Source organism: Dermacentor andersoni, chromosome 10 (genome assembly GCF_023375885.2).
Source record: "Dermacentor andersoni chromosome 10, qqDerAnde1_hic_scaffold, whole genome shotgun sequence".
In the NCBI taxonomy this organism is placed as follows: Eukaryota; Metazoa; Arthropoda; class Arachnida; order Ixodida; family Ixodidae; genus Dermacentor; species Dermacentor andersoni.
Genome location: NC_092823.1, coordinates 44,834,623 through 44,847,089, shown reverse-complemented (window position 1 = coordinate 44,847,089; position 12,467 = coordinate 44,834,623). Strand labels below are relative to the sequence as shown.

General features: G+C 44.4%; 1 long non-coding RNA gene across 1 annotated transcript; it reads right to left on the bottom strand.

The window, feature by feature from the left end:
- Positions 1 to 2,328: 2,328 nt before the first annotated feature.
- LOC129388256 (uncharacterized) lies at positions 2,329 to 4,562 on the bottom strand. Its single transcript, XR_011890737.1, has 2 exons — positions 4,115 to 4,562; positions 2,329 to 3,111 (listed from the first exon to the last, which is right to left on the bottom strand). It is a non-coding gene; the product is annotated as an uncharacterized lncRNA (long non-coding RNA).
- Between the last annotated feature and the right edge of the window lie 7,905 nt (positions 4,563 to 12,467).

Below are 12,467 nucleotides of genomic sequence, written 5' to 3'. Positions count from 1 at the left end.
CACAGAAACTTAGGGAGCAACTGTATTTCACACATGTGCGCAGTACACTGGAGTATGCGTGTGTTTGCTGGGATCCATATGCTACAGAACTTGTAGATAAACTAGAAAAAGTGCAGAACAGGGCAGTTCGGTTTGTCCTTGGCAATTATGACAGGATGCTTAGCATGACAGAAAGCAAAAAAGCATTAAATTGGCATCTTCTTGAACACCGTCGCCGAAATCTCAGATTAAAATTTCTTCATAACATATACCACTCTAATACGGGGATAGCCAGGTAATTGTATTTTCAGCCGCCCACATATGTTTCTAAAAGGCGAGATCACAAATTAAAAATATGTGAGATTCCTTTTGACCCTCTATTGCATGAATTATGAAAGTCATTTTTTCAGCTTTCATTATTGATTGAATGAACAAACATGACTGTAATAATAAAGATAAAGCTTTGTGCCAAATATGGCACACCATGAAGATGGCTGAGCGCTCTTGCTGCCATGGGCGGAAAACAAAGCTTCACGGATGGTGGCCTTTTAATGTGATGTGGGGAATGAAATGAAACAGTTGTTTGCTGCGTTCAGGCACAGATGAATGTTTCACTTCTTCTATCTTACCAACGACTTGTTTGTGCAAGGTGGCCGCTTACATCTTTGTTTCTTCTCGTCAAATTCTGGCCAGTGGCTGACTTGGTCAGATCGGTCGTCTTTGGGTGGCATTGCGGCCGCTGGTCCCTGTGCTTTCTTGACTTGAACATGGAATTCGATGTCCTGACTAGAAGTCCTTCCTGGTCGCTAGTTGGGTAGGCACTTGTTATGCGAGGTAAGGCATTCAGCAATTTCTGCTTTTAATTGAGTCAGCGGTAGTACTTGTCTCCTCCTAAGCTGCTCCTGCACCCTCCTGTACAATACCCATGCTGTTAGTACCGATAAGTCTAGCATAGGCGTAAAAATTCGAAAGTGCCATTTCTTCGACATCTGATATGTATGCAGTAAAGTCCAAACAGAGAGTCCAGCAGGTCGACACCACCCATGTGCCTGTTATGGACCTTTACTACGCTGGGGCAATCAATTTCGCGAAACACCTTGGCGGAGGTAAACCAGCGCTGAGTCTTTTGGACTGGATCTCTCCCATCAAAGCTCGACAGAAATGTCACGGCGCGGTTGTCGTATCAACGCACACACGATAACTCTACGTCATCTATCGCGCTTGTGAGTGCCTCTGAAGCACCACTTCCTTTACATTTCAGTTCCTTTTCACTTTTCAGGCGGCTGTTTGGTAGACAATTCGCCCTCACCGTACCGATCGTCAAAATTACATCTTGTGATAGTGTGACCTGCAGCTTCGGGCTATTGAACAGATGGCAGCACGTTACCATATGTTGTATTTCAAGTTCATACTGTGCCAAATATGGCACACACCGATTTCGGTTTCTCTGCTGTAGTTGCAGGCAAAATTGAGAAAACTAGTAACTGCCTTGAATTGGCGAGGCCAAAAAATATGCCAAAATAATTTTTCTACGTTTCTGCGGTCGAACTTTTCAGAGAAAAAAAAAAACCAATTGCTCGTGTTTGCCCCCTCCGAATTTCACGTCGCATCCCAAAATCTACTTCACCTCTGTTTTGCATATCACTCAAGAGATGGCAGCACTTGCCCATAATAAGTGCGCATAACTACGAGATTTACTCTGACGGTATCACATTCTCAACTGGGAATCTCACACATGCGAAAAAGAATGGTAACCGGTATGTGCCAAATATGGGACGCCATGCAATAGAGGGTTAAAAGTGACGCTTTCCGCTACTCTTTCTATGTTCGTACTATAAGAGACTGGAATACTCTACCACCTGACACTGTCTGTATTTGTTCAAATGATGATTTCTTCCATGCTTTATGAGTGTAATTCTGAGTGTTCATTTATATGAGTTGTACCCTCCCTGCTGTAATGCCTGAATGGCGAAGCAGGTACCCAACGAATAAAATGAATAAATAAAGAAATGTTTCATTGTCATGATTTTGTTTATATTGTTGCACCTTGTTAAGCAGCAATTACGAGCATTACGTGAAATCATGTGTGCAAGAAATGCAATGTTGAAGCAACTCTTGAGTTTAAACAAAGCTCCAATCCTGCTCCAATAAGTGCTTGACATGCCTCGTTTGTTGCTATACGTTTCAATATGTGCTATACAGATTGCTGACGACATTTCAGTTGCTGTGCAACTCATGCTGCTCTTGCGTGTCACACATGAACAGACATCTTCAGCTTTGGAACAATGCATACTGCACAGTAAAATAGGCATTGCAAAGCAATATTCAACAATGCAAGATTGGTTGCCATTCACCTTGGAAATAACCTTTATTTAAAGAAAATTCCCTGGCGAGACAATATTCAAAAGCACAGTGAACAAAGCAAAGGAGTAACATAATGGCACATGGTTATTTGTCACTGCATGTGTATCTGTCATGCTCAACATAGACAAATCATGTGCTTTCCACTACTGCAGTATGCAGCATACTATGATTAGCCACATGTGAGCACACGCAATGTGTTATGTTGAAGTGCACGGCCTATTTACTTTTATGATAATAAAAATAAAACATGTTACACCAGCACATGTCTCCACCTCATTTGCCAGCGAATGCGCCGGCACACACTTTGCAGGTAGGCAATGCGCAAATTTCTGGGCAGCCGAAACACACCAACTATGGATTCACGCACCGCACGGCCTCTTTGAAACACAGCTCGAGAAGGCTGTACAGGGTGCGCCTGCGGTGGCACCTGTACTTGAAGCGGCACTTGTGCCTGGGCTGGCTCCTGTGCGCTGTCGTCATGTGCACCGTCGTCACCTGGGTCGTCTGGCAGAGGCACGCCTGCTGCAAGGCAGAGGTTATGCAGCGCTGCACAAGCTGCAACAATAGTGGCTGCTTTCTGAGGCGAGTAGTGGAGCACCCGATACCTCTTCAGGCATCGGAAGCGGCTCTTGACGACTCCTATGCACCGCTCAACGGCATTTCGCATTGATGCGTGTGCCTCATTATAGCGCCCCTCTGCCGTGAGGCGATTTGGGTGACCAGGCACAGGAGTCATGATCCATGGCTCTAGCGGGTACCCAGAGTCCCCTGTAAAGTGTTGCACGTCAGTGAACGAACGTGGATACATTAAGGCACAATGCAAGAACACAGTCTACGCCAGGGCCCTTTTACAACAGCAGCGGGTCTTGGATTTATTGTTGCAATATCTATCGAACATTGACCTTCCCAGAAAGTTGTAAAGAAAGTTCGACTCATTTTAAAGAAAAGCCCAATTTCACCTGTTGTCTCGGCTGCAAATCTCATTCTCGGGTTAAGTTGGACATGTAATATTTATTTCATACTCGTGGTTTTCTGCTCCGCTCATCCCATTTGCTTCTCCCTAAATGTACATCCTCCACTAAAACTAATTAGCTCTTCTCTCTTCAGAAGTGTTATTTTATAAAACACTTCTAAGGTCTACTCTCGAATATGCTGCCAGTATCTGGGATCCTTACTCTACTTTTCGTACCTCTTCTCGTGAAGGTACCCGAACTCGAGCTACCCGTTTGATCCTTTATAATCACTCCAGCACCACATGTCGCTGCAACAAAAAAAATTGCAGACATTGTGACACAAAGAAAAATAGCGCAACTTGCACTATTCTACAATATATACTACACCGATCACTAACGTCGATGCCGAAAGTTTCACGCACACGCTTATTCCTTCGTTCCAAGGACAATGACCAGGAACCAGCTACCCGAGTCCATTGTCACCAACCCTTTTCCATCATACTTGAAAACTGCCATTTCGACGTGTTCTGTAGAATTACACCCCTGCCTGTAACGCTCCACGTGGCACTCAGTGTATTGAAATTAATAAGTAAATAAACAGAATAACATGTCAGCTGTTGTATACATGCTGGTAAAAATATCTGCCTTCTAAGAGAGACATGTTTCTCTCGATAGTCGCTGCAGGTTCATTAGGTACTGCTACATTCACAACACATTTCTAGCAAATCACGCTTTCTTAAAGCTTGCTAGGATGCAAAACTATTTGACTGTGTATGTTTTACATGTGGAAGAAGCACTGCTACTTTAGGTGCACTTACCAAGCAAGACTTCTCCATGAAGTAACAGGCCACGAGTGAGGCGGCGGCGAAATGCAGAATGCCTCCAAACGAAATAATCGTGGCACGATCCCGGAAACCGCGGGTCAATTGCCAGGATATTCAGCTTTGCATCACACACCTCGTAAGAGAAAGCAAAGAGAAGGTGTCAATGCCACTGCAACAAATATCTGGCACAAACTTTTGCTTACAACACTACTTGCCAATCAGTTACTGTTCAGTCAGCCAACACAATTACAGAAAAGGAGATATCAACATACGCAGTAGGCAGTTGAACTAATCATCAGCATGATAACAATGTTATCTACAAATGCAATGTTGGCATGTGTACATGTGCTCATGTATGGCGTGCGGTCACAACACAATGTGCAAAATAATTCCTTTGGTTTCTTCCGTCCATATTGTACAAGATTCTGCTAGAGAGTGCCACCTGGTTTTTTTCTTGTTTTTCCAGACAAAGTGCCTATTACAAGCGAAAGAACGCGGAAGTGGCAGCATGTGCCCTATTAACAGCCAGAGCAAATGGGTGTCCACACATTCTCATTCTCCCTCACACCATTTTCATTGATGGGATGCTCCTTTTCACGTTTACAGTCTGTTGGCCACAATGCTTTAGTTTTACGTCGAATAAGAATCACAAGGGCTCGTCTTCTGTTAGGATCGCTCGCAGACGAAGACTCCCTTCACTGCTACGGCGTCTATTCCGGTTTAAGTCGCGCGTAATGTGTTTACATTGTAGCATCGAAAAGGCTATTCAACTGTGATTAGAGAGCACTGAAAAAGTGCGGCCGGGTTCTATTGCCAAGATCAAAGTCGTCATTACACATACAACACAAACGCTACTTTCTCGAATAAGAACGCAAGTATTACCGGCAATTGATGAAAAATAACGAAACGAAGTTTTTTACAACGTGCACTCGCGCAATCACATATCGAAAATATTTGTCAGTGAACAATACTCACGACCATACAGTTGAGGGCGTAATACCCTTTACGGCTCCAGTACGATTCCGTTTCGCCGGGGCCGAGCTTCTTAGGGCGAACGATGGCTTTTAGACTCCCGTCCACACATCCTAGAACTCCTGGAATTTTTCCACGGCTAAGAAAGCCTTCCTTGACGGCGGCTTTCTGTTGCGCCGTGGATGGGAATCTAACCCATCCTTTTTCTTTGCCCACAACCGTAATGGCCTTGGCGACGGCTGTAATGATCCGGCTGATCGAAGGCTGCGACAGTGCAATCGCTTCTTCATTCCCGACGCACTGTTGAAAGCTCCCGGTGGCAAAAAACCGCAGCGCGCACAGCACTTTCATCGTAATGTCGACACCACGAAATCTTTGAGGTCCGAGATGTCCTTCCAGCTCATCGCAAAGACGTCACACTATGTCTTTGGAGAGCCTAAAATGCCTTCGAAACTCTTCTTCGGCCATGCCGAACGCGTCGCGTCGTTGCCTCTCGTCGCGTCGTTGTCTTTCGGCACTCCCCAGCAACACAACCAAAGGAGCCGCCATTGCCGTCTCTGTCTCGTCTCGTCTAGGTGCCGGCTCGTCAGCTGGCGCGAGGTTAGCCGGCAGCCACGGTTGCCCTAGCAACCCTCGACATCATGCTCGCCCCCGCGCGCGACCCTCGAGAGAACCACTTCTCCGCGGTTCCTCTCCTAGCAGGAAACCGGTTCCTTTCCAGAAGATTGGCAACCTGTGTGACGTCATCAAAATTTGTCGTCCCGCCCACCAGGGATGACGACAACGAAACGCCGACCAATGGCAACAGCCCAAAGGAACCGGTTCCCAAAGGAACCGCTACAGAATACGGCCCCTGCATTTTATGTCCTTCGCCTACAACTCTTCCCATTACGATGCAGCTGGCTACTGACCTTTTGATGTACCGTTTGGCTATGACCAGCCATGGCCCGTAGACACCATGCTCCATCCTCATGCACGCTCAACCATTGACTATGGTCGCAGTGCTCTTGCCCGTGATGACATCGCCTGCAAGGTTGCCCGTTATCGCTTGTCGGCTCCACGGTTTAATCAAAAAAGTATTTCGGACCAATGACAACGGGAGCTTAACTTCCCACTAGGATCCCTCGTCTTGCTGTGGTCGCCATCACGTCGCGTTGGCTTACGTGAAATGTTCTCTCACGTTATAATCGCCCTTACCGTATCAGATGCAAAGTCACTAATGTGACGCTCGAGATTGCTCCGCTAAATCTTAAGTCAGCATCAGCAACTCACGAATGACATAGTTCATGGCTCGCGCCTTAAACCGTACCGCTCTCAACCGGAGCCCTAATTGCACCAGGATGGTGCTTCTGCCACCGGCGGGTAAAGTCACGGGCGGCGTTGCTGTGGTCGCTGCTTCAACGAGGATGACTATGGTGTAGCTATCTAGCGTGTACGCGCTAGCCATGCCATTGCTGCAGCATTGAGCGCTTTCGTTGTGAAAAATGTCCTCTGCATATAGATTCTCCCCGTAACAATACTAAGCCAGCATCTACGTGAACGCCCATGTGTGGTCATGAACAGGATCTTTATGACCATCATCAACCTATATTTGTATAGGTTGATGACCTGTGTATTACAGCTACCTTGAAACACTGTGAACGTCACCAGATGTGATGCGTCGGCAAAGTAGTCGGCGAAACGAATACCTTGCTCTGTCTTTGTATTGCATTATTTTGCGCAGATCATATCCGGTTTCTGATGCATCGTTGTCCTTGCTTTACAGGATATCTGCGCCAATAGTAGTCTTAATGGTCGGACGTTAGTTGTTTGTGCCACCTATGATCTCTTAAGAGATAAGCAGTTAGTTCTGATGGTGGGAGGCAGAGCAGTGGCCAGATGCTGTTCTGCATTAATTGCACAGTGATGATGAGCGTGCTGTTGTTGGCACCTGCAGTGGCTGGAATTCCTGTCACTTCCGTTAATGCGTGCACCTTCGTGGTCATTAATGCAATGAGTGTGCGTTCCCTTGCCTGGATGGTGTGATGACTCTTCGGTGAAAATGAGGTGTTCGTGGACACCGGAACTATTCATGACAGACGCTGTCCAATCCCGTGTAGCTATTTCAACCGTTCGCATGTCCTGCACACTGTACGAAGGCTCTTCTGGTATCCCTATGGTTACAAGACCTACTTCTCCACTTCTTGTTGATCTGTTTGCTTGCGACGCGTTCTAAAGTCAAAGATGATGACTGCAATTGGTAGCTGTCTTCGGCTCTGTCATCCTAGTCATTAATTATGTTGCTATCGGTTTGAGACACAATATTCTCTTCAGTAGGTAGTCCCGTGTCACTGAATATTTCTTTATTATGCGGTTCTTTCTTTTACCTTGTTCAATGGATTTATTTATTTATGTATTTATTTATTTAGTAAATTATTTGCTTACTTATTTATTTATTTATTTTCGATAGCCTCAGTCGTCGAGGCATTGCAGAGTGGAGTGGGTGACACCATATCAACAAGGAAAAGGACAGGATGAAATGGTCATCGCTTGTAGCTTCGGTCGTACAATCTTTTACCGGTTGTATCTTTTGCATCACTTCAAGGTACAAGAGTAATAAGATGGGTATTCTGCTTCTATAAATGTGTTTACAGTGTTTTAGTGTTTACACTATGTCGAATCAAGCACGGTTTTAGACGAGTGTAACGAATCTATCCTTGTAGTCTACCTGAATAGTACATTCTTCATATGTGTCAGACTTCAGTACAACCAATTTATGCTTGTAGTCTACCTAAATAGTGTATTCTTCATATGTGTCATCGTCAGAAATCAATATTTCGATGTTTCCGTCTATGAAACGAATCCTCTCGTGAAGCGATTTGAGCCGGCAGCTCGTGAGGGGAAGTTTAGTCATTGTGGCCTCACAGAGAGCCGTGTCGATATCATCAAAGATGATGCTTACCGTCCTTTTGATAAGAGTCCTATCCAAGATCATCTGAGCCTCCTTGTAGCAGGCGGCTGTCGGTGGATGGATGATGGCAGTCGCTTCCATTGGCTCCGCGCTTCCCAGCGAATCCGTGCGCGGGCTCCTCGTCGGTGGCTCCTGGGGACTAATCTGTCGTTGAATAATACAGCTCCTGGGTTCCGGCCCCAGTTTGTAAAAACCCGCGAAGGACCGCAGAGGAAAAGCGGTCGACGAACCAACATTGCGTTTATATGAAGGTCATTCCACGTCGACTTCCCCAAACTTGGCACTGGACCATCAGCGATTTCATTAAAAAAAATTGAGGACTGCCTAGTTAAAGCAAGAAGTCTTTCTGCCAAATATTTTTCCGCGAACAGAATTTTTAACCACCACTTGGAACATATGACGTTTATAGAAAGCTCGAAAGTATGAGCCGTAAAACTCATTGTCAAAAAATTTTCTCTTCATACATTAGGCGAGCACACAATTTGCCCTTGAGAAAGAAGACAGGCTTTCCACTTAAAAAAGGTGTTATCGATCTTTACGTTTCCGTGAGTTTTTTATATGGCACTAAGTATGCAAAACTTGGTGCATATTAGGAATTTTTTTGCAGAAACAAGTTTTACCGAAAGGTTATATTTCATAGTAACTAATTGCCAGCAAGTTGTACTGGAAGTGAAAAATACTTTGGGACAAATATAATGTGAAATCGCCTGTACAGCTGGCGACAAAGTTGCAAAAAAGTTAGTTTTAGCCTATGTTTAGTAGTAAATTTTAGCCTATGTTTATTAGTAAATTTAGCACTGAAGTGGTCGGAGTAAAAATGCGCTAAATAGTGTATTTATTAGAAACATTTATTATGTACAAACTAAGAATATTTTATCAGATTACTTTTTGTTTTAAGCGAGAAAAACATTTTTGAATTTGTGTTATACCGGTCGCTGTGCTTCCACGTGTTTCCCCTGCGTAGGAAAGCGCCCCAGTGGTAAGGAGAATTTGTGCGGACGCAACTTTGCCTGAGCCGATGAAGGGACATCTAGGCAAGATAATCAGCTCCTCAAGCTTTTACTTGAGTGTTTTGTTACAAATTAATAGCCTAGCCACTAAAAAACGCTAACCCCAATAGAGCGCATTTAACCGGATGTCGCCGTACACCGACGGCCTGCATAGCGTCGTCACGCGGCATCGGAAAGTTACGCCGGTGAGTACAGAGCGCAGTTGCGTACACTAAGATTTAGAAATGGGCGAAAACGTTGTGAATAAGAGAACAATCTGTTGCTTTGTTACGGCAAATATGTAGCAAATGTCAGCCAACACAATCGTGTTTTAGCGACCATGTTGGCAATGATGTTAGAGGAGTGATGTTGACTCGTCATTAAATGTTTCGGCATGCTTAAGTTCAAACTACTGCATTTAAAAAAAACCATTGAAGGAAATAAATACGTTTAGTTGCTCACCCTCTCTGTCTTTCTTGGAGTTAAATGTTAAATTTAGACCGAATGAGGCAGTCCGCTGACCTTTGGGAAGCGCGGAATTTAACATCCAGTCTGCGTTATCTGAAGAAAGAAATGGGAAGGCTCGTTCGAGCTATCGACTGTAAAAAGGTTGCGCCTCGAATCAGTGGTTCTGCAGCTCGTCGGAGCAGATGGGCGCGAAGTTTGAACTTTCATTGTTACGAACCACCGGAAGTGTGTGCTTCCGACACGTGTCAAAATAAAGCCTGCGGAAATTCTGTAGCAGTTTTAGTGAAGCTCCTGATTTTTTCCGTGGCACGTTGAAGAAGACGACGAAGAGCCGCGCCGTGATTGCTTGAGTGTATAGGTTGCTGGCTGACACTCACCCTCACAGACCCAAACAGAACTTTCAAGCTTACACACCACACTCCAAAGTCAGCTTTTTTTCGTGAACAAAATGTGCTGCGAAAAAGACACCGGCGGAAAAATCTTATCTCAGTTTTCAGAGACCGAGAGCAGCAGCGAAAGCTCCGTGAGCGTGGTTACTATTGCAATGTGGACATTTGGGGTACCCATTCCAGTGCTCCTTTGCGAAAAACAGCACGTAACTTCCGCCACACTCTCTCCAGTACGTTCGTGCTGGTCGGGGCCTGTCCTGGGTTTCCTTCCTCTATGTCGGATGCAGTAAACGTGTGTGAAATGAATAGCGTGCGTTTTTAATTCCTGCGTTCCGACATATGAAAGAATGAGTGGGACCACTCTAAACACGCATATACAAGAAGACTATTAAGCACAACCGCGAAGAAAAGTATCTGATGCCCTTCTTATTCTATTACGCAAAAGTGGCACACTCAAAACTGTAATCCTCTAGGCGGATCTGGATGAGTCTTTCGACGCTTCAGCATATATAATCTGACTGCCCTGGCAGATATCGCCAATAAGTGTTCTGATGTCTTGCTAAGCCACTACAGAAATACATTGTGGCTGTAGGTACCGGAAATATTTTCCCTTGAAATCTCCTTCCTTTCATTTAAAGCATATATCGTGGCCTTTTAATGCCTAAGAGACGTCATTCTAACCTTATTCTGAACATTGTTGCAAGAAGACCTCCAGGGGAAGTGCAAGCATTGAAACATGCTAGGTTTTGTGTGAAAAAAATATAATGCATCTGAGGAGGATAGGAGCGCATGTTAGGATTATAGCCGCAACCTTTTTACAGTCGATAGCTCGAACGAGCCTTCCTATTTTTTCTTCAATTACCGCACCCGGGATGTTAAATCCTGCGTTTCCCAAAGGTCAGCGGACTGCCTCATTCGGTCTGAATTTAACATTTTACTACAAGAAAGACAGAGTGGACTAGCAACTAAACGTATTTATTTCCTTCAATGGTCTTTTTAAATGCAGTAGTTTGAACTTAAGCATGCCGAAACATTTAATGACGAGTCCACATCACTCCTCTAACATCATTGCCAACATGGTCGCTAAAACACGATTGTGTTGGCTGACATTTGCTACATATTTGCCGTAACAAAGCAACAGATTGTTCTCTTATTCACAACGTTTTCGCCCATTTCTAAATCTTAGTGTACGAAACTGCACTCTGTACTCACCGGCGTAACTTTCCGATGCCGCGTGACGACGCTATGCAGGCCGTCGGTGTGCGGCGACATCCGGTTAAATGCGCTCTATTGGGGCTAGGGCTTTTTATTGACTAGGCTATTAATTTCTAACAAAACACTCAAGTAAAAGCTTGAGGAGCTGATTATCTTGCCTAGATGTCCCTCCATCGATTCAGGGAACTTTGCGTCCGCGCAAGTTCTACTTACCGCTACGGCGCTTTCCTACGAAGGGGAAACACGTGCAAGCACAGAGACCGGCATAACACGAACTCAAAAATGTTTTTCTCGTTTGATAAAAGTTTCTCAGTTTGTAGACAATGAACGTTTCTAATAAATAGACTATTTAGCGTGTTTTACCCCGGACACCTCAATACTACATTTACTGCTAAACATAGGCTGAAAATAACTTTTTTGCAACTTTGTCGCCAGCTGTACAGGCCATTTGACATTATATTCGTCCGAAGTTATTTTTCACTTACAGTACAACTTGCTGGCAATTAGTTACTATGAAATATAACCTTTCGGTAAAAGTTTTCTTTCTGCAAAAAAATCCCAATATGCACTAAATTTTGCATATTTAGTGCAGTGTAAAAAACTCACGGAAACGTAAAGATCGATAACACCTTTTTAAAGTGAAAAGCCTATCTTCATTCTCAAGGCGAAATTGTTTGCTAACCTAATTTAAGATGAGAAAAGTTTTTGACAGTGCGTTTTACAACTCATACTTTCGAGCTTTCTAAGAAGCTTAACATGTTCCTAGCGGTGCTGAAATTTTTTTCGCAAAAATGTTTTATAGTAAGACTTCTTGTTTTAAATAGATAGTCGTCAAATTGTTCAAAGAAATCGCTGATGGTCGAGCGCCAAGGTTGGAACAGTCGGCGTGGAATGACCCATGGGACAACTCTGAGGATAGCGATGATGATAGCAGTTGAGGAAGGAAGAAGTTTCAACATTCTTATTAGCAGCTGCAGTGATGGCTCGAAGCTGTATAGTCGATGGGTAGAACTGTCGAGTATTCTGCAGACTCAAAGTGATGGTACGCGCGATATTGCGAGCCTCACGTACAGCGTCATTTCTCGATAAAGGTATAAATAGTGTCGGTTCTCCAGCCTGGGCCCGTCAAGCAAGATCATTGGCGAGATGATTACAAACGATGCCGCGATCTCCCGGCTGACAATTAAAGATTATATCTCGTCCAGACACAAAGGCATATTTTGTTTATTTTGGACACCATTTGGTCATCATTTCCAAGTCGTAAAACTCGCTCGCTTTGTAGGGCTGCTTTCGAGTCCTAAAATATTGCCCATTTGCTAGATTGTTCTCTTCCAACGTATTCTACAGCAGAGCGAAAAGTGGCG